Consider the following 24,322-nt stretch of genomic DNA (forward strand, 5'->3'; position numbering starts at 1 on the left):
CAACACAGTGCTGCCCTACTTCAAGCTCTGTGATTCCAAGATCTGTTAAACTAAACTAAACTAAAAGTTAAACTAAGAATTACATATTAATAATTGTTAAAACTTCATGTGTCTATCTGTTTTGATGAGTACGTTTCGCTCTACTACTTGCTTAAGTATATAAAGCTAATGAATATTGTCAACAGTGAAATAATTAATGATTTAATTCACTGCAAATATATGGAAAATTAATTATATTACCTTTTTATTATGCCATCTCTTCTTAGATTATCAGATTGATTTTATGCTGTCTTATACAATAATTTCTGACTTCAGAAGGTTAAAAAACTATCACTATTTGTGTAGTGGGGAGGGTGAAGTGGCAGCAGTGTAAGTTTGCATGGCAGGATACTCATTTTAAGGTGTCATTTGCATATAAGTCTCATGAAAATGTTTGTACATTACTACTTTTATGTTATAGGTAACTGCCACAAGTAGGAATGGTAATTCTTATAGAATTGTTTCTATCTACCTTTCATTGATTGTGTACATAACCCCCACCCCTATTGCAGTTAAGCAGACAGCTGTGTCTTAGAAGTTGATCTGTTGTAGTTCAAGATCAAATGAGTCATACACATCTACAAAAAATAGGCAAGGTAATAGTGCAGGTAATTTTGAAGAGGGGTTAACATGTGAAATATAAGGTGAGTTAGTCTGATGTTGTGACCTACTTGATGCAGGTGATCCTGCTGATGTTGATTTGATAGTGCTGCATGACAGTCATCGTCACCTCAAATTTGGGGTTCTGCTAAGTGTAGATGAACACTGACATGGCCTGCATGAAATATTTTGTGCTTATTCAACTTAACTACTTACATTATTTTCCTGAGAAGCACACATGTTCGGACAGTACCCTGTCATCTGCCCCTTCCAAGACAGATTCCAGCTTGAATCTGATGTGTCCTAACTAGTATATGAATGGAAGTGCCCACTGATGCTTGCTTTGCCAACATACTACACATCCGTGTGATCATGGCATTATCCATACCATCTGTCATTTCCAAGTAGTGCCTGAAATCATCTCTCATACTCTGAAGGACTCTGACCATTTCTAGCTGACTCATGGTGGCAGTGTTCGGAGCCCTAATAATGTAACTGCACATATGCTTTATGTGTTTCCTGGGGTACCTGTAAGAAATTCCTGCTGGCTCCCCTTTGTATAGGTGTCACTTTGGTCACTTTTACTCTGAATGCCAGCTATTATCCTCAAAGTATTTCTCTAGGTCTGGAGATACTAGTGTAGAGGTGCAGGGGTGTTCCTCCTGTACAGACATGAGTGGCATGTCAGACTGCGTTTGATTTTGTGATGCACTGTCACTTTTTGCAAAGTTACTAACATGTTGTGCAGTGAGAGATTATGCCATTAAACTTGGGGACTGCCTGTCACTTTCCTCAGGCTGCCTCATAAATATAGCTATGTTATCAGTAGCACTAACATCTATTCTGCTGCTGAAATCCATATTTATTGATATAATTGAACTGTTTGTTTCTGATGCTGAGTAAAACATTTGAAAACATTAACAACAATTTAATAGCATACAGTAATGTATGCTTATAAGGGAGTGAGTGGGGCACTTACTATCCACACTACCTTAATTTCTATTCTGTGCTGATGTACAAGGTTCACCTAATAATAATTATGACATGTTTCATGAGATCATTCCGTATCAACATTCAATTTTGTCTATAAAAATTTATGTTACTGATTTTAAATCAACCTTTATGAGCAGAAGAGTGTTGCTGCTCCTGCTGCTGACATTGGCAAGTTGGAACAGTATCCACATCACCTCTAATTATTCCTGTTCCACTGTCTTCTGTATAATAGCCATTCCTGTGGATGGATAGAAGGTACTTCTCATCTGTTAAGTGAGTAAAATTCAGAGCCCCCCAGTATAGAAAATTGTTTTCTGCCTGGACTTGCTTTTAGCAAATGCTATCATATCATTCACCCTTCTCTTGCACTGTGCCAGTTCTTTATTTTTTCCACCCACTGCATTAATTTCAACAACTACTTGATTCTAGGCATTGTTCCTATCAGCTTCTCTGGGCCTCAGTACGCCAAAAAGAAATATCCCGCATGTCCTAATTGCTGCCATTAGGACATAATTTTCCTCATAGCAAAAGTTATAATTTCTCTGCTTTGATCCCTTATTTTCCATCATTGCTACATGAGCAAATAAATAAATGCATACACATACACATACACATAAATGCATAATAATAATAATAATAATAATAATAATAATAATAATAATAATAATAATAATAATAATAATAATAATATAATAAAAGAGGCAAAAGTCAAAAAAGTGTTACAATACTGTTTTGATGCAATCAGCTTTTAAAGTACAAAACACTAGACAAGTGTTCCTGTCGCCCACATTAAATAAAAATGTTATTTAACACAAGCCATATAACTGCATACATAAATCTCAGAATAACCACAGAAAATTGCAATATATTACTTATACTTCTTTGAAGTAATGAATGCATTCACTTGTGTCATAGAAAAAATATATCCTGTCCCTACGGTCTACCATTGTCATGAACTCATAATACTGCCATTTTTTTTATCACGGTCACTGCAAAAATCTAAAAATTATTGCACATATCTGTTGATATTCTTAGCACTGTATAACTGCAGTAGTAAATTACTGCTTTTAAATCCATATATGCATAATATGTAAGTTATATCACAGTATTTGTCATTCTCTGTAATCAGTAGCCATTCCCACTGCTACTGTCATGAAATCCAACTTCCAAATGACACAATATTAGCAATTAATCACAGCTATCATAACATGCACATCACATTTGTAAATTTGTTAAATATGATCCTTAATTCAATAATGAAATAATATCTTAAGAGTTTCTTATTAAACTGTATTTTTTTTTAAATATTTCTTTACTGCAATAAAGCTACAGTATCCTAAAGCATGTATTGCCTATCTTGGCTATTGGCGAATTATTACACTGCTGATAAACTTACTGGCAAAAATCCATAGCCATTTACACATGTTATATACAAAGTAGGCTAATTTTCATTCATCTGTATTAATCATAGTAGTATGCAGATGTGTCTTGAGATGCATCATCAAATTTCATTTTTTGCCAGTCATGAACATGTGGCCAAAGTAACATGAATACACATCAGACTGATAAAGACGCAGCTGACCCAAGCTTGCCACAGAAACACATGAATGGCCATAGACTAACCAAAATCAGAATGTAGTTAAAGAAAAACAAAAATGGATTAATCTGAATGTGAAGTCTCCAGCAATCTGAAGAGTTATCCCTGCCCATCTAATGGTATTTATCACACCCTGACATCTCAAACAAATCACAACTTCCTAGTGCTTAAAAATAACACACATAGAGACATTTATTTCAACTTTCCCCTCCAAAAAAAAAAAACTTAAAGAAAAATCCTGCTGTAGTACATGAGATATACTGTTGTTAGGGTACCATAAATAATGTTTAGTAATGAGCACTGGCAAAATCAATTATTAATCATATGTTTATATCAATCCGTCAGAGACAGTATATGTAACTGGTTTCCTTTAAGAAAAAAATGTATTTGACAAAGTTGCTTTGATTAAACCAAACTTGCCAATAATATCAATAGCTGTTGTAAAATAATGTAATAAACAGGGCTCAGGTGATGTCACACCCTACATGGAGTTTTTCTAACCCTGTTTAATACATCCCTGACCATGCCTTCCTCATTGCTGTTCTGGCACCTTTAATGACGGCATCACCAATGAAGGCATGAGGACGCACTCCTAGCTGGTCTTACATGGAAACCTTGATAATTTTCTACCTTCTCAATATTTTTATCTGGAAAAGCTTGAGGTGTGCACATGGCATACCATATGGAAAAAAATTATATCTGGCATGAGCTGGGCAACCCCTGTCAACCCTGACCAGCATAATTCACTCTAGTTAGCAGTACTGTCATCATTACGAAGACTTGCAAGAAGCATAGGCCTGACCACCTGGCTGAGTGGATAGACTAAGTAGTGGCAAGAAGGACAGAGTTCTATAGTAAGTAAAAGAAATGTTTTGTTCTTAATGTTCACTGTTACACTGAGTCATATTAAAGATAAAAGTTTAACAAATTGGCATAACGAGGTATTTTTTGAAAAGATATATGTAACTGAAAATATTACTTTTAGTACTATTAAGAAGTGCAGAGGAAATCATAAGCATGTTTGTAATTGTACATGCGTTATTAAAAAAAAGAAGGAAATGAGTAACTTGCTAGAGTAAAATAACACATAAATGTGACATGTTTATTAAAATAATAATCTGTATATGTAGCTCTGTAAATTACATACTAGGTTACAAGAAGTATTTGTTAATAGATTTATAAAAAATGAAAATAAAATTTAAATTACATGCTGAAATTTATTACAGTTGCATAAAATGACTTAATATTTACATGATATGAAAGCATTTTATGTTGGCTATAGAAATATTGCTAAAATAGTTGCATAACTTAGTCTGTTTAAAAGCAGTGTACCTGCACATACAACATGGCTGAAATCAGACATCACACTGTAGTCAAAGTTGAGGTTGGGAGAGGAGGGGGTGCTATACCAAGTCAATGACCAGCACAAACATTACTGAGAAATGATGTTTTACTTCTGTATTACCTACCAATTAGACATATTTATACTGCAAAGGAAATGCAAACTTCTGTCAGATGTTACATGTATGTGGTTGTGAATAAGTTACACAGTATTACCAGAACAGCATAGTATTTTGAAAAAAAAAACATTCCACACACATTTCATACTTACTTTTCTTTTGTATGACATGGAATATTGGTACAATATTGTATAAATTCATACAGCCATGCATATGTAAGAGAACATAAAAAATAAAACAAAATGAGTTATTACTGTTTACCTAGCACTTTCTATTTTTTTTACAGAACTGTTTTCTGAAATAACTAGTATGTTAAACCTGTTAACAAACGTAGTGAAGTGTAATGGTTAATAATGTGGGTTGCAATTTGCAAACATTGCTTAGACAGGAATACATACACACATGCATGTACATATGTATAGATATAGATATACCCCAGGATTTAATAAAATCCATGTAGGCATAGTGTAGTGCCTACACAGAATGGTACCATGTCCATATACATGGTTACCCCTTGGCAGCACGACATGAGTATTAATCATGATGCATTGCCAAGAGAGAGACGAGGAACATGGTTACTGGATCAATGTAGGGAGTGTAGTTAACTGTGTCCACAGATGTATAAGACTCCCTACACTGTCCAATTGTAGTATATCAATGTTTTTTTTTTTGTTTTTTGTTTTTTTTTTATTTAAAAGGCATGTTTGCACAGTGTGACATGGAGCACAGCAATGCTAAGCATTGCCGAGACACCTGCCAGACATCTAAAAATAGAAACAAGATGCATTTAATTATTTACTTAAATGTCATGTTTAAGTGTAGCTGAGTGGGTCTGTGTGCTGCAGTGCTGTGTTCAGTAGTGCTTATAGGTAGCTCAGAGGTATATGTAAATATATAGCAAAACTGCACATATCTATATAGCTAAATGGGTAGAGTTATGTTCTCATGAACAGTAGCTACAGGGTTTGAATACATGGAAAGGAAAATTAGCATTTTTTTTTAATACAAATTATGCCAATTATTTTTAAATTCTGGCCCACTGCTCTCTGCTAAGCTCTGTTAAGATCTGCTAAGACCTGCTAAGCACCGCATTAACACAATAACAACTGAAAATGTTTATGCACTCTTTGGATCTGTTTGCCTGGTTTGTGCACCGCTAAGTACTGCTAAGCATACAGGTCTTCTGGTTTTCACACTGCTCAGCTCAGCTGCGCTGGTTTGTGTGCTGCTAAGGAATGAGTCACATTTTTAAATGTTGCCCAATAGTGTGTAAGAATGGGAAAACAGGCTATATTAAGCCCAACAGGTGGGAATACAGTATAATCCTTTGGAGTTCTGTCTCTGAGGGATACTATGGCAGGCATTGGTGAGGGTTCAAACTTTTGGGTGCAGCATTGGGGCATCCTGTAGTCCAGGGTCATGGTTGAACTTCTTGTAAAAAAAAAATGAAGGCCAGCTTCTGCAGGGAGGTTACCAGGGCTCAGAGTGCAAGGTGGAGGCATGTGGCCAGCTGGCAAGGGACGTCACTAGTGCAACTGTTATCCTTCGAACAAGTAAGCAGTGTTGTCACCACTACAGTGACCTGAAGAGATGTAAGAGGGATCTCCTGGACACCTGGGTCCAAGAATTTTGGCCAGATGTCCCACATGTATGTAAGTACTTTTACCTCTGTACCACCAATATTTAATCTGCATGTCTGCTAAACTAGTATGCATAATGGTGTTCTTCCCTCCCAATTGCTGCAGAGGAGAGGGCTCGCAACCTCGAGGCTTATGCCAAGTACTTGGCCAGGTTGCTCTGTCAGTGTGATGAGTACAGATGTATTATGCTAACTATAGTCAAATAAGCAAGAAAGAGTAAAGTATTAACTGCAATTAGGTGTATACAGTAAAGATTGTATTACAATGAATGCAGACTTTGAGCTGTACTGCAGTAAGTGAATACTGCCAACTGTAGTGCAATAAGCAGGGAAGAGCAAAGCATTAACTGTAAGAAAGTACTTACAATAAAGTTTCTAGTGCAATAAGTGTACAATTAGAGCTTATTGCAACACCTGCATAATCACAATGTTCCACAATAAAAACTCAGAATTATTCAAGGAACTGCAAGAAGGTATGTCCAATAAAGTCTGTTATGCAATAAGTGTGGAAGTAGAACTATTTTGCAAGAAATGAATTAAGACATATGTTCTGCAAGAACACATCAACCAATACCAATAACACCAAGGTAAATTGTATACATCAGGAATGTCTTGTTTTAACCATTGCAGTTGAGCTATATGTATTCAGACTGTGAGTTAAGGTGCTGTAGTCAAGTATAACAGCGTAATAGCTGTAGACTGTAAATATAATGGCTGGCAAATGAATTAACACATATAGTACCGGTCATGGCTAATTCTAGGGCACTATTGCTCACATAATGCTCTGTCATCAACAAACAGCAGATAAGCAAGGTATATGGGTGATGTAGCCCATGACATGGCCTGATATTGTTTATTGATGCCACAGATATGTAATCCCCCTAACAATATATTGTGTACACCTGCAGTCTATATGATAATGTATAGGTTACCTACTATCTCTGTCATGCTTGCACTTTATGAATGTGTGTTCTACTGTCACTGCAGGCTAGTATAAAACTGTAGTAGTACTGCCAGGTCATATTTTGTTTCCAGGAAAGCTCCAGGCAAAGAGCAGTCAGCCAGGAATTAGTAGTGACTTAGTAGCTCAGTTTGTTAAATATATTGTATAAACTACATTTTGGTACATCCAGACCAGGGTTCAAATCCAGTGCTAGGTTTCACTACATAATGCTCACAACTTCTCTTTCCACAGGAACTTCAGGTAAATGGGTGAGGTAGCCCATATTATCAGTAAATAATTGTGTGTTGAGATGTCACATACTATCTGAATCATTAGCAAGAATGTGAAATTAGCATAGAATTAAGGAAATAAATATTATTAAAATAAAGTGAAATAAGTAACGTGCATTCTTGGTATGGTTGTATGCCTGGAATGTCTGTAAGAATATTGCTGCAGCCAATTCATACATGCCATGCAGATGTCCTCTGCAGTCACTGCTGCTGAGTTCTATCCCCATGCCTGCCAGGCAAGGCATGCTAGTTGTTTAATTTCTGTACTGTACACATAAATGCCTCTCAAATGTCATGCTGTCACGTAATGTACTTAGTAGTGTGTAATCACTCTGCCACAGGTTTATCATTGACATGATTACCTATATAACAGACTATCAATACATCAGCCCACAGTACACCTTGGTAGTTATATAGCTCCACCTGATGTGCCCGTGTTGTGTTTAGTTGTGTGCCCGAAGTTGTTAGTGTTTGGCCCATACTGTCCCATGTAGGTAGCTTGAGACGTATGTACATGCTACAGCAGCTATAGGGGACATGTACACCTAAAAACAAACAGACCTGTAGAGTAGATAGAACTACTGTTGTCAAGCATATAGCCAATAATGGTACTAATGCCCTGTGTTTCTCTTTCTCTCCACCCCTTATCTTCATTTATTTATTATTGTTATTCACTGGTCAAGCCACAGTGGTATGGTGGTAGCATTGTTACCTCACAGCAAGAGGTTCTCCTGTTTGATTCTCAGCGTGGCTTGCGAGTGCCTTCTGTGTGGAGTCTGCATGTCCTCCCCGTGGTTGGGTAGAATTCGAAAGACATGTGTGTGTAAATGGGCTTGCCTTCGTTAAAGGTTGGGCACCTCAGCGTTTCGTAAAAATCTACTGCCAATCATTAGCGGACTGGAGTTCTGCTATGACAGCCCCTTACCAGGAAAAAGCTAAAAGACAAACAACAACATTCACTGGTCGTGGTTCACTATGAAGATATGTTGTACATTAAACTGTATTTTGGGGAATGTGTTTATTATTGTTATGTATTTTAATAGTTGCATGTTAACATATCTTCTCGATTTACCTATTTTGTTGGCCTTATGTTGTAACTGTTACTAGCATGCTGTTATTATACTGACTGTTTTGTTATGTATTGTTGTGTTCCACATAATATGCATTGTTATGTTCTTGGGTTATTTCCACTGTAGTGGCATGCTACTATTAGTAACAATATGATTTGTTCATAACTAACCTGTACTTACTGGTATACCTCCATCACCACAGCACATCAGGGTAAGTTGGTTCTTGGTGATCTGCCTGCCCTACCTCAACTGGCCATGGTACCTGGTCCTGGCACTTCTGGAACCCAGACCAGTGGTGCTCCCTCTGCTGCTCCTGCACCACATGTGGTGTCAGGTGGAACTCCTCAGGGTATGGGGCCAACCCCCCCCCCCGCTCAGAGCAGTTGTGGAGGGTGGTAGTCACCCAACAGCAACTATCTGCTATGGTATGCAGGATCATTCATCGGAGATATGAATGTCACCTGTGCCACATTGAAGGAACTCTGGCCAACCTGGTGGGGCAGACTGGCCCTGGTGCCCAGCCTCCAGCACAGATACCTTCAGGGCAGTGAAGAAGCAGTGTCGACTGTCTAGACACAAAACCCTCTCCATCCAAGGTGGTCACACCCTCATGTGTAACAAACCACCCCTGTCTGCTGTCTTGTCTGTCTGGTATTGCATCCTCTCCTACCCAAATTACCTCCTCACATGTACCTATGCCTTTCCCCAACATTGCAGTCTCTTCTTAATCCTCTCTCTGGATTTTGAGGGTCCAAATTCATCTATAAAAATCTGTCAAAATGCACAGCTGTTGCTGTACAAGAAATGGATTACTATGGTTCTTTCCTACACCCTACCTAAACATCCCTAACTGCTGTTCACTATGTTTTTTCTTCCTGCTTGGCCCCATTTCACCACTGCCTATCACCCCCTTTTTCTTTACCTTATATATTTTAGCTGGGTTTGCATGGCTTTGTGTGAAGAGGTGTGAAGTGGCTCGCTGCATCACTTTGCTTAGCTCAGCTTAAATGAGCTTTAAAGAGCTCTAATGACTATATGTGTCTATGACAGTGCTACTCACATTTAGAAAATAAACACCTCTGCCAAGTCTCAAACTCAGGCCCCTCTCAACTACAGTACAGGGTATTAACCCACCATTGCCACACAGGTTTCAGGCTGTAGGGGTGTTTCCAGCAACAAATACTGCCTGCTACCTACTGTCATTAAGCATGTAAATAATATATAAAAGGAATGGGAAAATAGGAGTGCACCTTGGATCCTGGTGCAATAATACACCAATGGACAGCCAAATACATACCACTGGATGTACATGAGGTCTGTGATAACAGGTATATGTGCCCTTTTATCAGCAAATTGTAGAAAGACATCTGCTAAGGCAGCAATGGCAAAGTACATGTACAATTGGGACCCTGGTGCATAAATACAACCATATAAAGCCTGGTACATAGTCATGGATATAGAAATGTCTCTCACAGCCTGTATATGTGCACATATATCTTGCAAATACAGAGTACTGTACAGTGTCTCAGTAGCTCAATCTGTTACATGCCTTGCATGCAGTATATTTTGCCACACACAGTCTTTGGTTCAATTCCAGTGTTGTGACACACTTCAATTACATTAGTATGCAGGCAGCAAGTAATGACTGTGTCTTGCAGTCTTAATCCCCAAAGTTTACTGCTACTTAATTAACTGCTACCCAGTTTTGTAAGATAAAGGTCTGCAGGCAGAGACAATGCACATATCCATATCACCTATCTATATGTTGCCTACAACTCTGTTATTCACGCTGTTATGTAACAGATGTAACTTATGAACATGCACCAATTGGACTTGTGTAGAATACCCTTACCCTAGCTGTGTCATAATGACAGCCCTGACACAGCTGCCACAGTTACATGTACAGCTTGCTGTCCAACAAAATGTTAACAACTCCCCCATGTGTTATAGGTTGCATCAGCAGCTGCAGCCTGTAGCATAAACAGCTGTATGTAAAGGTAGCTGCTACAGACGTACCATGCCGCCCTACCCCATAGAGCAAGCAATTCAGACACAGCCATACTTACTGGGGGGGGGGGGTTCAAAAGCCCAGAGATAGGGGCATGTTCAACAGTTTGCCCCTACAAAGGTAGTAGGTTGACAGAATAACAGCTACTGCATTAGCATGCATATTTTGATGGATATGAAGTTTGACACTCACATGTCTATCTTCCCTTACTGACATCAAGTGACAGTGAACTTTTAGATGACCACAATGTTATGGGACACTGGCCAAACATATGAGGCAAACTGTGCACATACTTCACAAATCTCTACAGTGGGCAGTAGTTGTACCTACCCTCTGTGATGCTGTAGTCTCCACACCTCATTAATGTCCATCTCAAACAGTAAGAAATGGGCCAAGGCCTACATGAAGGCTTTGTATATTGCACTGTGGTGGCATGTCATTGGCTACTGATACTGCAATTCAACTGTTTTGGCTTCAATTAGCAATTCTGAGTCACTGACTGATACAGATGCAATTACCTGCTAATAAGCATTATCTTCAAAAGGCAAGCAACTGGTGCTGGGGAACAGGTCTGTATGAGATTTCAGTCATACAGATCGTGTATGTTACAGGCTTTTCCAGAGGAAATATTGAAAAAAGGAATACTGCACACCACCAGGTATGTAATAGATGTCTCTATATAACAGGATGCTGATGAGAGGATGGAGCTATGGGGAAAAGGGAGTACAGCAATAGCCTTGTTGTAGATCTATGGCATTGAGATGTCATTGATAATATGCTGTCCTACACATACAGGCATGATTCACACCTGCCCTGCTTTCCAGCACATCTCAGCTCTGACCCTATCAATCCCTCCCACAACAGTCAGCTGTTGCAGAAAAGCTAATGGATTACACATAGTGACAATAACTAAGGGTGTACACTCCTGTAACATCAAACAATGTACCGTATATCACCTCTCATTCTGTGAATGTGTCACATACATAGCTCTAACATTGTAAAAGTGTCCCAGGTTGTAAAAGTGTCCCTTGGTGTCTCTAATCTACTCTGACAATGTCCCTGTGTCATTGACATATGTCACAGTTTTTTTGAGAGCTATGCCTAACATACATGTCAACCGCCTACAGCAAGAAATCAGGACAAAGCCATAATTAATGGTGGGCAAAAGGGCCAAACTTAGTGACAGAGTATATATATATATATATATATATATATATATATATATATATATATATATATATATATATATTGCCTGTACAATGTAAGAATGTGAGTAGACTAACACATATTACTGCATCATAACTGGTTTCTGAGGGGTATGGCATGGGAAATTTAGACTCTGACTGTATATTCTGACAGCAACCATTAATGATTGGCCAACCATTTGTCAAACATCCACAGGTTTGTGTGAATAGGACCACATGTATGAGGCAGGCATCTTAACATTCTGCAAACATTTGTATAGATGAGCGGTATGATGCCTACAGGGGATATATACTAGAGCAGGTTTGCGTTGCTTTCTGTCATTGTGATACACTAGTGTTGCTGGAGTGTCCCCATATAGTCGTTGTAATAGCACACTGCTGTCTGACAGTGGCCGTATGACATATTAGTCGGAATTTGCCTGAAGGGGACGCACCACAGTAGACTGCAGTGGTGGGTGTAGGGATATACAGCAGAACCTGTCTCTGCACACAGGGACATAACCCAGTATCACTACTGTCTTGATGATATCCACACATGCAGTGTATTCCCAGATTGTGGAGTATGACGTGAGGGAGCAGTGGTTAGTGCAGGCCATTACGGTTGTGCAGGATCTGTACATAGTGGACATCCAAGTATTTAGTCCTGTAATATTTTCCCCTCTTGTTATCTTTCAGGAACCATATATCACAGGAGATATCTACCATTCACAACTACAGAGAATGACGTAATACAGAATGGCCTCAGGCACCACCATCACATTTTGCATAGCAGAGCTTGATACAATCATGAATAGCGGGCAACATTGTGGGCAGACCTTGTGTGGGCTGTTCATCAGATTTGCCAACAGGACAGGACCTATGAGGAGGTCTGACACCAGGCCACAGGTATTGCGAATTCTGCATGTTAAAGGCTGCTGCTGTTGCCAGGGATCATGCTGCCACCAGTGGAGGGCCTGTGATGGAACAACCACTCTCGGCCACAAAGGAATTCCTGGCAAACCTAGGATCAACCAACAGATCCCAGCATCAATCATTCCATACATCCTGGAGGAGGGTGCCATAGTGTCCACAGAAGAGGAGCATCCAGGCAAGCTTACTGTGTTCACCAGTGTAATACTGTATCAGCCATTGTAGCAGGCTGTATATCCCAGTACATGGTTGTCAAGTCTATCTACATTGGGGGGGTTGGGTTTTATGCACAGTTGTGCACACATAGTCAGAATGTCACCAATATAGCAATTATCACAGTAGCTACTGTACATGTGGATATATGTGCTTATTACCTTGTAGAGCTGCAGCATTTGGTGATGCTGACAATACCTTTCCCTCACCTTTTCATAGGTCCGTCAGGTGTGGCTGACGTCCATGGTCCTGTACCTGGTAAGTGTGATACTGTTGATTTATGGATCATATATACCCTAAGAAAGTTAAGGGATGACATTTTGCCCTATGTACAACTGTAGCGCTTAGCCAGAGTAGACTATTTTTATGTTCTATTCTGAAACAGTTAACTGCAGTGCATAGACTGGGTAACCACAGGTGTGTATTTGTACAAACATTAACACATTTGCACTCATAGTTATGTGTGACTATGCAGCCTGCTATACATGAGGAAATTGCTCCAAGATGCTTGTTCAAACACAATAGGGAAATGGTATAACCTAAAGGCAGTGAATCTGTAACTAGCATATCATTCTCAAAATAGGTGCACTGGGTGATATGTGTAGTTCTATTATATACATTATATACATTGCCACATTGCATATCTCACAGGAATATTGTTCTGGCAACATTAACGGGATATAGCTGAAGTGCATGTTATAAAGTGCTTGACTTGTCTGTGCATATTGTTGTGAGTTTGCCTGTTGTGCATGAGAGCAGAGATGAAAAGATGTGGCATGTGTAATGCAGTTGTGGATCCTCATCTGTATGCATCTGTGTGGATTACCATCCATAATGGTGCAGGTAGCAATGTACTACTTTTGTCTTGATTCTCACAGGTGAACAGGGGGGTTGGTGTCTGTCCACCTCATAACCTGATGTCAGTGTCTCATCAACTCTGATGCTGATGGTGGCCATAGTAAGGCACAGGTGGGGTTATCAGGGGCTTAATCTGTCCCAGAGGTTGGCATTCCTCTTATGCCCCCATTGTCCCTATATGCAGTCATTATGCCTACACATACCCAGTCCACAGAGGCCACAGATATTGGACAGTCAGAGGGTGATGATATTGCGCAGCACAGTGTGACAATTATAGCATCAGTGAGTGTAGACACTGGCCATAGCCAGACAGCTGGCAAGGTCTCACAAATGCAGATTGACAGGGCTACACAAAGGAGGACTACTGCCCAGCCACCACCTGTTGCAGGTGTAACATCATGGGTCACTCACCATATGTTTCAGGCAATCATGGAGGCACAGGCACATTCTGAACACAACACCAGACAGATGCTTAGGGTTATGGATGCAGTACAGTCTCACATCTGTGACTGCCCCCACCGCATTGGTGACATCCTGGATCGATTCACTGATGTAGTGGACAGATGGTGGGCTGAGCCAGTGTCTGCCTTTGACCACACATTGTCAGTGCTGGAACATGTGATTGGAGTTTGGTGTCAGACACATGGATGTAGGCCAGCGACACCATCTGCTGAGAGCTCTTGTGGCTATGCACACTCATGTTCCCATAGTGGCAGTACCTCCAGTGCTACAGAGGAAAGTGTGCTATCCACAACATGATGTGTCAGGCCATGGGCACTAGGCCCTGTGAGGACTGTTCAAAGCAACCCTTGCAAGTATGGCTGGTGCACGAGGCCAAAAAGCATGAACGACAATTCAAAAAAAGAAGAAGGCCAACACCAAAAGGATAAAAAACTTATATTTATTGTGGCTACACCAAAAAAAAAAAAAAAAAAAAAACAGACCGGTTTCGGCAAACCTGCCTTCTTCAGTGATTAACAAACAAACCATATTGACATAAATATATACCATGATCAATTAAAGAATTTAAAGCAACAACACCATAAGGCTAGAAACCCAACAGTATATTATAAATGTTCATTTAGGCCAGGGGTGAGCAATCCACCCAGCCTGATTATCCAAGTTTTTTCTTTTTTATTGAGTAGGGCATACAACCCTAATTTATTGGATTTTATCAATGACCATACAATTAAATCTGGCTGTGGTGTGGATCAATGTGTGTTTATATAAGGCACTGGTTGTCCACTTGTTCTGAATATCACTAAAATGTTCAGACATGCATATATGTAACGGCCTTGATGTCTGTCCCACATAAAAGGAAGATCGTGAACATGTGGCTAAATATACCAGCCAATCGGTACCACAATTGACAAAAAATTGGATGTCATAAACTTTACTAGTATTCCGACTGGAAAATTGTTTAGATTTCAGCATGTACTGGCAGAAGGAGCAGTGACCACAGGGGAAGGACCTAATCAATTTGTCTCCAATCAAAGTGAGTTGGTATTCCAAATGTCCAGTAGAGCCCCCCTGTTTGCAATGACTGAAGTAAGACCCTAAAGTGCGCCCCCTACGATAAGAGAAAGAACATGTGGGGGTCAGAAATTTGCACAAATCCTCATTAGCAAGAAGAATGTTCCAATTGTTATTAATAATGTCCCTGATAACATTAATGGTTCTGCCATAGGTGGTTACAAACCTGATGGCATTGTTCTTGGTTTGTGGCTTGTCCTGATAGCCCAAGAGTTTCCTCCTGTCTTGGTTAGTTGCCCAAGTGCTGGCAGATATAATGTGCCAATGTTGATACCCCGAGCCTGAAATCTGCATAAAAGGTCTCTCTTGTGGACTTCATAACTTACCTCCATGGAGAAAATATGCTTAATATGTAAAAATTGTGATTTTGGTATATTTTTAATAATATGATGTGGATGAAGGCGGGTGGCTAATAATAGATTACTATACTGTGGATGTTTACGAAACACCTGTGAACTTAAAGTGTTGTCGGTATTTCTGGTGATCATTATATCCACAAAATTGATCTGTTGTAAATTAGTGTTGACTATGAATTCAATGCTCCATTTATTATCATTAAGGTATTGAATAAATTCTGCTAGATATGTATGATCCGACTGCCATATCATCCAGCAATCATCTAGATATCTTCTCCAGATATTTATTTCCTCCAGGAAGATGTTATGTGAGCTATCATAAATCAATTGGTCCTCAAGGAATCCCATAAACAAGTTGGCATATATGGAAGCAAAAGATGCTCCCATAGCCGTACCCCTCACCTGCCAATAATATTGACTTTGAAAAAAGAAAACATTTTTCGTGAGGACATGTTCGGCCAAACGTATAAGCAGGGTATTGAATCCTGGAGTATACAAATCCGCTTTTGCCAACCAATAATTCAATGCCTCCAGACCTGCCCAGTGCAGTATATTAGTGTATAAAGTGGAGACATCCAATGTACACAACAACCAATCAGACTCTAACTGTGAGTCAGATACTTTTTTGTAGTGTCCTTAATTCTAGATTAAATAAGTTTTAATAATGGCTGTAAATATTTGGTCAGAAAAGCAGATAAAGGCTCAAGAATGGAACCAATACCAAAGACAATGGGTCTACCTGGTGGTTTCTCCAAGTCCTTATGAATTTTTGGCAACAAATATAGATATTGTTTTCGAGGGTCCCCAACCATAAGATGTTTCTTATCAGAAGCACTAATGGATGCCTTCATCAACTGCCTGTTCATGGAAAGTATCTATTTCTTTTTAAAACCCAAGGTAGGGTCCAGTGGCCTCTGCATATAATATCTGGCATGATGCAGTTGTCTATAAGCCTTGGACAGATAATAACTGGTATCCATTACCACCACTGTGCCACCCTTGTCAGCCGGCACAATAACTAAATTGGTGTTGTTTTTTAATTTATTGAGTGCCTGTTATTTTACAGTTGATAAACTATTACTGAGTATTTTGGACTGACCAGTCTGAAAATGTAAATGTTTAAGCACAGTGTCTTGAACTATTGAGACATGTTTGTTCATAGGAGGCACAAAATTAGAATGATGAAATCTAAACTCATCAGACCTTTGAAAGTCATCTTGAAAACCCAAAAACAATTTCAAATTAAAGTTCTACAAAAACTTAATACATCTTCAACCACACTGTCTTCTGTAACAAAAAAAAAACAGGGACATAGTTCAATCATTTATTAAGTAACTGTTGTTCAACCTTCGCTAATGCAACAGAGGAAATATTGTGTACATTATAAAAAACATTCATCGAGGAGCTAGCACTTGTAGCAATTTTTCCACACTGTCTATATGTTTATGACATCCAATTTTTTTGCCAGTTGTGGCACTGAATGGCTGGTATATTTAGCCACATGTCCGTACTCTTCCTTTTATGTGGGACAGACATCAAGGCCACTACGTATACGCATGTCCAAACATTTTAGCGATATTTGGAACAAGCAGTCATCCAGTGCCTTATATAAACACACATTGATCCACACCACAGCCAGATTTATTTTATGGTCATTGATAAAATCCAAAGGGATAGGCCCAATAAATTAGGGTGGCATGCCCTACTCAATAAAAAAGAAAAAACTTGGATAATCAGACTTGGTGGATTTTTTACCCCTGGCCTTAATGATCATTTATAATATACTGTTGGGTTTCTAGCCTTATGGTGTTATTGCTTTAAATTCTTTAATTGTTTAATTGATTATGGTATATATTTATGTCAATATGGTTTGTTTGTTAATCAATGAAGAAGGCAGGTTTGCCAAAACCTGTCTGATTGTCTGTTTTTTTTTTTTTTTGGTGTAGCCACAATAAATATACATTTTTTATTCTTTTGGTGCTGGCCTTCTTTTTTTGAATGGTCCTGTGAGGACACAGGCCCAGCAGGCAGCAGTCACTATCAGGTACTAGGATCGCATCTGACCTTGGGCATAGTGGTGCTAGTGCTACTCCTGGTGATGTTTGTTCCCGTGTTTGTGGCTGGAGATGGTGAACTGTCAGCTCTACCATGTACTGTCCACAGCTGTCCACAATACACATGTGTAGGGCTAGCATTGGGCTTGACTGTACACACACACACACACACACACACACACACACACACACACACACACACACACACACACACACACACACACACACGCACACACACTCCAATACCACTGCCACATACAGGTCACCAAAAGAAACACACGGCACCTATTCATGGCCCATCTAACCAGCACCCCTTCCTGACTCACACACATGCTGTTAACTGTTTGACACAGCCTAGACCTCTGGCACCCCCACACCACACCCTGTTCATGTGATTATACCTGTGCCACATCCCTTCCATCCATGCCATTGATGCAGGTACCTACAAATATCTGTCTGATGCACAGGGTGACTATATTACTTTACATGTGTTTGTGTAGTATAATAGTGTTATGCCATGGCAGTTACTGTGGGCCATAATAGATACTGTATGCTGGCATATGTCATGATTACATATCAAACTTTGTGTGTCTTTGTTGCCTGATGGTTCACTGGCAGGAGTGTTACAGAATGACAGGTGTGTCACGGACCTGTGTATGTTTTTGTCTCAGGAGTCTGAGTGGATAAACTATGGACACATGGAGGCAATACAGTAGCACAGGATGGCAAGGCAGCACAGCAGAAATATGACATCTGCAAGGTATGCCAGTAGACGAGCATGGCTCCCTAGATGCATATGTATAGAATGGTGTATCAGGGACAATGAGAAAGTCAGCATCATCATGCTTTGATAGCCTGTGACAAGGTCTGCTACCATTGATATGTGTCACCTGGGTGTTCTGCACATACAAATATAGATGGTGATGGATATCACTTATGCTTATGTAGATGCGGGCAATTTAGGGCCAGTGGCTAGTCACAGGGCCATAAAATGCATAACCATTGCAGATAAATAAGCCAGATGGGCATGTTTGCAGTGCTGCAAAGTGTTATATGTACACACACACACACACACACACACACACACACACACACACACACACACACACACACACACACACAGTCAGATGATGTGAGATTAGAACTTCTACCATTCTAGTTTTACATCTCACAGTACTTACTACAAGTGTCACAGGTTATGTCTGTTGTGTATGCAGATGCAGGTACAGTACTTGTGGAGTATGCAAAGTGGTCTTGTGTTAGACAGCATGTGTGGCCTGTAGACTGATGCTACTGGGTACTGTTATTGTATTTAGTGTCCTAATGGTGGGATACCTGGTAATATCCCTACTATGTGTGTGTACACTTACCACTCTGGCCATATGTGGCTGTTGGCAGTTTGATAGGCAGACATGTGGCCATGGACAATATGGCCTGTTCAAGGTAGGCACTGTACCCATTGTACATTGCACCACCTGCATACCTGCCTGTGTCTGTCTACAGGGTGACAGTCCGAAGGCACAGAGGTCTGTGCGTGAGTGGATTATGTACTATTGTGGCCTTGGTCTGGTTCCATCAGACATCTGTTGTGATGTGTAAGTGCAGATAACCCCAGCATTCAGGGGTATCTGGGGACATTCATACATCCTCACCCATATCTATATAAATGTATATAACAGGGATGCCTCCTTAAATGTTGTTGAGTGTGTCTTCTTCTACTTCTTCTTCTTTTGGCTTTTCCCAGTTAGGGGTCGCCACAGTGAATCACTTGTCCACTCATGATGGGCAGTGGAGTTTTACGCTGTCGAGTTGCCAGCCCAGCACCCAACCTTCCACAGAAGGCACACACACACATGTACTCACAAACACCTAGGGCCAATTTGGGTGTCCAATCCACCTACAGCATGTGGGAGGAAACTGGAGCACCCGGAGGAATCCCACGCGGCCACAGGGAGGACATGCAGATTCTGCACAGAAGGCAACCCAGCCGAGGATCGAACCAGAGAACCTCTTGCTGTGAGGCGACAATGCTAACAAATGTTGAGTGTGTACATTATGTAAATGTGTTATGTAGATATATTTGGAGAGTCTATGTATCCTTGCACTTTATATAGCTATATATACATCTTGTTATCATATATATATATATGTGCCACATATTGATAGATACACTCATCAAGCGTGAGGGGGATAGGAAGAGACAGATATGTATACGCAGCTGTATGTATGTATAGACATATTTCCACATAGCAGGTCTTTGGGTGCTAGAGGCAACAGACTTGGGCTCAGGTTAGCTAAGTGTAGGAGCATGCCCAGTGTGACTGTCAGTACTGACAAGGTGACTCCAGGCCAGAGCTACCAGTAATCCAGTCCTGGATTATGTCTGCTGCAGGCCATTGGCTGCTGCACCTGTTACCACAGTACTGCAGTTCTCTGATATTGTCCAAGACATTCCTTGACTGTTTACTGACCTTAATATGTGACTCATACCTCACAACTGTGCAGAGCATCACAGGCTGTCCAGAATTTTGCCTCATTCCCCACTCAGGTATTACAGAAAAACTCACCAGCCTGAACATAAACCCCTACATCATGACATGGTTTGCCAACTGGCTTACAGACAGAACTCACACGGTAAGAATAGCGGGCTCCAGGTCCGTCTCTAAACCAGTCACACAAGTGGTGTCCCACAAGGCCCGGTCCTGGGACCCCTACTGTTTGGCATATACTTCTCAGAAGTACAGGCAAACACAGGAGGACTATGGCTAACCAAGTTCGTCAATGACTGCAAACTGGGAGCCATAACTGACTCTCTGGCTGACATGGACATCCTCCAAAAGGGCCTTACTGAGATGGACACCTGGTGTCAAAGTCATGGCCTCAAGCTAAATGCCAAAAAAATGCATAGTCTTCCCATTTGGGAAAAACAAAACACCCAGGAATTACCACATAGGTGGCAGCCCCCTTAATACAGAAGAGGTAATAAGAGATCTGGGGACCCAGGTAGATAGTAATCTCTCCTTTAACAATCATATTGCCAAAGTAGTTAGGAAATCCTTCTATGTGGCCCATCTAATTACTAAATGGTTCACATCTAGAAATAAAGAGGTTATAGTGCCCCTCTACTCGTCAGTTATCAGACCCATCATAGAGTACAATGCCCCATTTGGAATGTACCTCATAAGACACTTCCAACAGCTGGAAAGACCATAAAAGTACCTCACCAAGAGGATTACTGGCTTCAACATATGTCCTATGCAGCCTGACTGAAAAAACTACAGCTGTACTCAGTGGCATATCACTTACTCAGAGGTGATCTCTGCCTGACTTACAAAGCCATGTCCAACTCAGAATTGATGGACATGCTCCACCTAAAGAAATCCAAGTCACTGTGAGCCACACGCTCTAGTGAGCTAAACCTCACCACAACAATAAATAGACCATGCTGGAGGGATAGATTCCTGTCACAGGGACTCCCCATGCTTTGGAATAAAATTCCAAACTACATTAGGCAGATCCCCTCACTAACCCTCTTCAAGAGAAACCTTGACGAGTGGATGGGTAACAGAAAATACACCCCTGGGATCACTTCATTGGCTCTGCTTGACAGATGATCAGTTAATTAATCAATGGGCTTGTGAAAGCCGACACACTCTGGCTAGGCTTATAAATGCCCTCGGGCAGATAGCCTAGTACCTACCTATGAACAGATGAACCTATATGTTTCGTCCGTTTTTACATAACATTGTGGTTTTCTGGCATATTAATGGCAAATCAGTGAAGACTGAAGTCAATAAATAATGACAGACATTTGAGTTTTAGACTCCATACACATCAGGAGATTCATGCTAATGCAAGACCTGTTATTCTATCGACATTTTACATTTGTAAGAACAAATATTTAAAACCTGTCCATGTCTGTTTGCCTTGGTCCAACTTTTATTGATGGCTTTTGCCAGATTTCCTGCTCTAAGAGGTTGAGAGGTATGATGTGACTGGGTACATGCTGTCTGCATACCTCTTCCTGTAAATGTTTTTGCAGAATGTCCAGCATTTTGCACCGTTTGTCTTTTCTGTTCCTCATACATTTGTGTTTTTCCAGAACACTACTGTAAACAGCAGTCACTGAATTGTTGTAACTGGTGACACTTTTCAGTGATGGCCTTAACATTCTGCATCTAATCTGACCTGATGCAGCCTGCTGTTATATTATTCACCTGCTAGGTTACTCAGAGCATGTATAATGTTTCTCTGTAGGTATGGCCCTTTGTTCCCCCATTCACTCTAGCTTTGTCCAGCTTTGTTGCAATAACAGATTGAAGGGTTATGCCAGTCTATGAGAATACCACCATATGAGTAGCTGACATGTAAAAGATGTTGGATGCTGCCAGATTTGAAATCTCAACACTATCACCCATGCTACTGTCCCTGGCCATGTGAGAGACACAAGCTGCCAGACAGAGAGATTTCATTCCTCACACTATCAACAACATACAGGAATTGTCTGGTCTGCTGATATGTCATTGCAGACTTACTGTTACAGCAGTTGTATGGGAACAGTGATGTGTTTGGGATGGGAGATGACCAGCCCATGTTCTGCTGACACAGAGAGTTGTGCGACTGTCCTGTGACCCCACTGTTTGGCATCTCCCTTCAAAAATGTTGTGGAGTTTCCAGCCGTGTTTCCTAGTGGTTATTACGGGCACATACTAGTGAACAGAGTACCTGTTGTCCCAAGTGGCTCTTAGATCTGTTCAAATAGCCCAGTAGCCCCCTATAGATCTCTACAAGTAGCCCAGTAGCACACTATATATAGCCCACTATATTCCCTTGCATGTATGTGGCCGGTCCATACATATGCTACCATATTGTAGCACCCCTTACAAGGGGTGTATAGGAGAGTGAGTTACCTTGTGAATGCAGCAGTTGACAGACCTGTCCTTCGGGGCTAGCTCTGTCTAATGCATGCAGTCCACAGCGAATACATGGTGAAGTACATGTTGTGTGGGATGGCTGGCATAATTTTTACTAAAATGTATGGAAGTCCAAGTGAGGTGTCAGTCCCTAGGGAAATAGGCTGTCAGTGCATGTGCTATGCATTGTCTCTTGGCCAAGACCAGTGCATATCGGGCATGCCTATGTCTGCCTACAAGGACAGCCTCAGGGGGTTCCTTCTCTGAGTCCTCCTGTGGGTGTGGCTGTGATGACTTATGCACTGGGGGGTCTGTGTATACCTCCCCTTTGCTGATCCTGCTGCAGCTGTTTCCACAGGATCATACTGTGTAGCATGGCACATACTGTGAACATCTGTCCACATGTGGCTGGAGAGTACTGCATGGCTCCACCAGATATACAAAGGCACCAGAATCATGACTTCAACATCCCAAACACATGGTCTATCATGTTCCTAGCTTGTGCATGTGCCTCATTATGGCATTCTTCGGTGGGTGTGTGTGCATTTCTGATGGGTGTCATCATCCATGGTTCTAGTGCATGCCAGCATCCCCCAGTAAATGGCCATGTGGGATGTCCCCCCGAGCAAACATCTGTTACAGCTGTGATGTGTGCCAGATATGGGAGTCGTGATAACTGCCAGGGCTCCCAGCACACACATTCAGGAAATTGCCCTGGGCATTGCACATGAACTTGCCAGCATACCTCTCAACTGTACCGATTTTTGCAGAATGTCCAGATTTTTGCCTCATATTTTTAGTTTGTTCCTTATTAAAAAATGTGTTTTTTTGACAAATCACTGGGATGATCCAAGGATTAAAGTCACTAAATGATGACATGCATTTGAGTTTCAGACTTCACTTCCTTCAGAAAATGCATGCTAACACAAATGTTGTTATTCTAGCAACTTTCTAAGTGTATAAGAGTAGTATTTAAAATGTGTCACTATTTTTGGGCTTTTGTCCTCCATTTTGTTGGGTTTTGTCCAGATTTCCTGCCCTAAGAGGTTGAGAGGTATGCTTGGCAGTTGATGGAGTGGTACCCCTTGCGATTGATGGGTGGTGCCTTGATGTGTACATGAGTGCAATCTATGGCACCTTGTACGTCAAGGTAGTGTGCTACATGGTAGAAGAGTCGCATACTGCTGGCCCTCTTCTCTGGGATGTGGGTAAAATAAATCTGCTCACTGGCATGTGGTAGCATGGCATCCAGGAACTGGTGGAGTACCCTAGAAGCAGATGCCTGTGAGACCTCCATCATGTCCTCAGTTACTCTTTGGAAAGTACCTGTAGCTAGTATACTAAGGGCTGCACATACCTTTGTTTCCACTGGGATGGTTTCTCCCTCTGTTGGCTGTGGGTCTGAGTTGAGATCAGCAGTGCTGTTCCTGTCCACCTAGTACCAATCTGGAATCTCCAGATCATGTAGCTGCTGGTAGGGTAACCTGAGCCTGAACAATCTTCTCCTTCTCAGTCTAGGCCTATGGTCAATGTTAGCAGGAGCTGCATTGACCTCAGCATCTAGAACATAAATATGTAACAGACCTGCAGCAGCCTCTAGCATTCTCTCAGTTAAATTTCCCAAGTCTGTACCCCAATGGTG

This window comes from Protopterus annectens, chromosome 3.part1 (assembly GCF_019279795.1).
Source record: "Protopterus annectens isolate FY-2018-M chromosome 3.part1, PAN1.0, whole genome shotgun sequence".
In the NCBI taxonomy this organism is placed as follows: domain Eukaryota; kingdom Metazoa; phylum Chordata; order Ceratodontiformes; family Protopteridae; genus Protopterus; species Protopterus annectens.